The sequence below is a fragment of the Lipotes vexillifer genome, unplaced genomic scaffold, assembly GCF_000442215.2.
Source record: "Lipotes vexillifer unplaced genomic scaffold, Lipotes_vexillifer_v1.1 scaffold12, whole genome shotgun sequence".
Taxonomy (NCBI): domain Eukaryota; kingdom Metazoa; phylum Chordata; class Mammalia; order Artiodactyla; family Lipotidae; genus Lipotes; species Lipotes vexillifer.
Genome location: NW_006796716.1, coordinates 1,607,074 through 1,611,867, shown reverse-complemented (window position 1 = coordinate 1,611,867; position 4,794 = coordinate 1,607,074).

The following is a 4,794-nucleotide window of genomic DNA, read 5'->3' as shown; positions in this document are numbered from 1 at the left end:
TCTGTGGGGTTTTTTTTTTTTTTTTTTTTTTTTTACTTCCTGTTGGTTACTCTGTGGCATGGGATATTTGGACTGCCAGATCAGGAAACCCACTTAAGAAGTCCTGGGAATTCCCTGGTGATCCAGTGGTTAGGACTCTGTGCTTTCACTGCCTAGGGCTCGGGTTCAATCCCTGGTCAGGGAACTAAGATCCCACAAGCCACCTGCCCCACCCCCCAATTTTTTTTTTTTTTTTTTTTTCCCAATTTTTTTTAATAGAAAAAAAAAAAAAGACCTATACTGAAGAAAACTGTGTGTCCTCACAGGATCAATTAGGGGTTGATTAACTGCATTCAAAAAAACGTCATCTAAGCATTTCTTTCAGTAACAGTCTCCCCAGGACATTATTTCTGAAACTGAGGTCATGTCCACCATTTCAATACCACATCCACTGTGAATGGCTCGTGTTGGTCCAGTCTAGCTGGCTGGTGTTCCAATTTGGGGGGTATATTTTATGTTTCCCCTAATCCCAGAAATAGCCAAGCATGGGTCTCATCTGAAGAAGGCATCATGTACATTTTAAACAAAGCTTAGTCCCAGCATGCCCACTCATGCTCACACAAGCACGCCACATTCTTTGGGAAGCCCCAAGGGCGTCAGTTCCATGAAGGATGTATCTCACAGGTGAAAATGTTTTCTTCATACCTGAGGCCATTGGGTGCAAGGTGTAACTGCGAAAGTCCTCTGTACCCTGATTCCACCAAGACTATAACTTCTTATGTTCCAGGAAGTGTCCTGGGTGCAGGGATGTGTAGTACACGGACTGAAGGGTGAGGCGGTGAGGAGACACAGCAAGAAAGGCTGGGGCTTCCCTGGTGGCGCAGTGCTTGAGAGTCCGCCTGCCGTTGCAGGAGACGCGGGTTCGTGCCCCGTTTCGGGAAGATCCCACATGCCGCGGAGCGGCTGGGCCCGTGAGCCATGGCCGCTGAGCCTGCGCGTCCCACAGGCAGTAAAAATGAATGTGCCTCTGAAAATGACAAAAAAAAAAAAAAAAAAAAAAAGAAAGGCTGGTGCACAGTGTGTGTAAGGCCCTAAAAGAGTAGGGTCTGACATCCATGGAGCAGATGCGCGGGAGTGAAGGGTTCCATCTGAGGGTGGTAGCAAGAAGAAATGGCCACAGGGCTTCTCTGGTGGCGCAGTGGTTAAGAATCTGCCTGCCAATGCAGGGGACACAGGTTCGAGCCCTGGTCCGGGAAGATCTCACGTGCCGTGGAGCAACTAAGCCCACGTGTCACAACTACTGAGCCTGCGCTCTAGAGCCCACGAGCCACAACTACTGAAGCCCGCACACCTAGCGCCCGAGCTCTGCAACAAGAGAAGCCACCGCAATGAGAAGCCCACGCGTCGACAAAGAGTCGTCCCCACTCGCCACAACTAGAGAAAGCCCGCGTGCAGCAACAAAGACCCAATGCAGCCGAAATAATAAATAAATAAATATATTTTTTTTAAAAAAGAAGAGATGGCCTCAGACACAGGTGGTAATTGAGTTCTCTTCAGCCATCCATCCATCTATCCATCCATCCATCCATTCATTTATTCAGCAAGTATTTATTTAGTGAACCAGGAAGAAAAGTCTGGGCCCTATCAGAGTGTGGGATACGGATGAGGAACAGCTTTAGCTCAGCATTGCAGGTGCTACAATAAGGGAAATCCCAGGCCTTGGATGCGGGGAGGGGACTCTGAACCCAGATTTGGAGGGGAAGCATCAGGACCCAGGCCAGGACCTGATAGTTGAGCGGGAGTTATCCTCCTGGGGGAGCCCAAGAGATGGGGTGCCCTGGGTTGCAGGAAAGGGTGTAGTCCATGCAAACATCTGGAGGGGGTGTCTTAGAGACCAGCTGAAGCTCACAGAGGTGAGTTCGCACCGGGTGGAGCAATTGGAAAAAACAAAGGGACAGCACCCTGAGAAGGTACAGTTTGGGGAATGACGGGGGAGGTGAGGGGCGGTTGTTAGGGACACTCTTAAGTAGCTGAGACAAAGGATGCCCAGCTGCAGGAAGGGCAGGTGAGGGGCTGGAGAGGAGGCCAGGCACTTCTGCGAGTGCCAGAAAGCCAATCCTGTCTCAAACCGAGGAAGAGGGGATGAAGGGACCCAAGGATTAGGGAAACGGGACGCACCGTAAGGTTTAAGCGGCACCCCGACTCACTTGGAGGGCACTGGAGTCCCAAACCCGGTCTCCAATCAGGGGGTGGAGCCTGCACATGCCCCCCACTCCCAACCTATAGAGGAGACGGAGGTGGGCGGGTCCCAAGTAAGCATTGTCCAGGAGGTCCCCACTTTGGACAGTCCCCGATCAAATACCACCTCTCCACAACCACCCGCAAATATTTACATCCTGTTTATGCCGAGGCCTCCCAGGGCCTCAATTTTCATGAATAAAATATGAGTTTCCAGGCCGAGCCAAGGAGGGAAGAAACCCCCGCCAGCTGGTAGGGACCAGAGGCAGTTTAGCATTTCGGTTGCTGTCGCCTCCCGCGTGGTATTTGGAGGAAATTTGAATTGGCCCGGTCAAGGTGACCCGGGGCGGGAGATTTGGCAGTTTCTATACTATCTGAGGGCTCCTGGAGCTAAACTACTCGCAGTGCACATACCCGGAACTTTTTTCATAAGGCTGTTCCCTGAGAAACTCAAGACTTTCGCTTGTTTATCCTTCAGAAATGCTAAAGTCTGAGCATGTTATAGCCAGAGGGGGTTGTTTAGAGATAATCTAGCCCAAAGCCCTCATTTTGAAGACGAGGAAACAGGCTCAGAGGGCAAGGAGCTTGCTCAGGGCCATTCAACGAATCGGTGATAATCTGCCGCGGTTCCCTGTCACCTGGTCCGATGTTCTTTCCACTGCATCACACTTCCGGGCAAGTACAAAAAATTTAAATTAATACAGTATTCTTCAGAACAGTTTTAGTTTTACAGAAAGTTAAGTAGATAATACAGAGAAGTTCCCCTATACCCTATTCCCTGGCACACAGCTTCCCCTATTATTAACATCTTGCATTAATGTGGCGCATTACTTATAATTAGTGAACCAACATCGATACATTATTATTATGTAAAGCTCACAGTTTACATTAAGGTTCACTCTTTTCTGTTTGTTTGGTTTTTGGTTTTTCAATTTTTTAATTTTTTGACCGCGCTGCACAGCTTGTGGGATCTTAGTTCCCTGACCAGGGATCAAACCCAGGCCCTCGGCGGTGAAAGCATGACGTCCTAACACTGAACCCGCCAGGGAATTCCCAAAGTTCACTCTTTATGTTCATCAGTTTTATGGATTTTGACAAAGGCATAATGTCATGCATGTATTCATGATTACAGTATCTAACAGAATAGTTTCAGCACCTATTCAATCCTCCTCCCTCCCTCTCCCTCCCAGTCCCAGGCAACCACTAAAATTTTTGCTTTCGCAGTGGTTTTGCCTTTTCCAGAATGTCATATATTTGGAATCATACAGTATGTAGCCTTTTCAGACTGGCTCTTTCACTTGGCAATATGCAGTATATATACATATATCTTTTTTTTTTTTTTTTTTGGGGGTACGCGGGCCTCTCCCTCGTGTGGCCTCTCCCGTTGTGGAGCACAGGCTCCGGACGCGCAGGCTCAGCGGCCATGGCTCACGGGCCCAGCCGCTCCGCGGCATGTGGGATCTTCCCGGACCTGGGCACGCACCCACGTCCCCTGCATCGGCAGGCGGACTCTCAACCACTGCGCCACCAGGGAAGCCCTACATATATCTTTAATACCCATAGAAATTTCCTCATGAGTAATACAGATCTTATAGGTTGATTGAATATTTCACATTCTTTGCTCCTTCCAAAGATGTGGAAATTCCTGGAAAATGACGCAAAATTCTTCCTTAATTAGAGAGACGGATTCAGGTTGGTGCCTGGACTTGCTCCTTTGAGCCTCAGCAATTTTTCTCCCTTGCCTTTCAGATACCTTCCCTTTAAAAGAATTTCTTCGCCAGCCTTTCTCGTTGGGAATGTTTGCCTCTCATGTGGCCTTTTTCTCGGTTCCGACTTCTCTATAAAACCTGAGCTGGGAGTGGGTCGGGGAGAAGTTTTGTTTCTTTGGACATGGGGTGTTTTTCCTACGCCAGGCTCTGTGCTAGAAGCTATTTCCTGCAACATTTTATTTTATTTTTTATTTTATTTTTTATTTTTTCTGCAACATTTTATTTAATCTCTACAAGTAGCAGAGAAAGCCTTCTCCTACTTTTATACAGGAGGGAACTGAAAAAGTCCCTGATCAATTAGCCCAAAGCCAGGCAGCCAGAAAGTGCCTCAAGGCGGGGGTGGGGTCTGAACCCAGGTCACAGGTCCAGATCTGGGCTTTCAACCTTTACTGCTCCCTTGGACGGCCTTAATTTTAATTCGGATCCAAATAAAAAGTCCCCCAAATTTCCCCCGTTTTCAGAGTGGGGTGGCAATGTTAGTAACCTGAGGAAATACTACTTGTGGGAAAGAAAGTTCTGGTTTAGAACTGCTGACGGAAAACAAAACAGGAAGTCAAGCATTCCTGGCTTAAATGGACCGTCTGGGAATCTACTAGACTTAGTCCTGCCGGAGGCCAGGCTGTGCGCGCTTCACCCTGGGCTCAGAGGAGAGGAGAGGGGCTCGAGTCTGCAAACCGCCCCGGGGCCGGGTCTGCCCTCCCGCGAGGGTGGGAGTCAGCGCGGCAGAGAAGCGGGAAGGGCAGGAGCACCGGAAGCCCTGCAGCTGATGGGGAGGCAGTGCCGTGGGGAGGTGTGGAGCGAGTGGTGG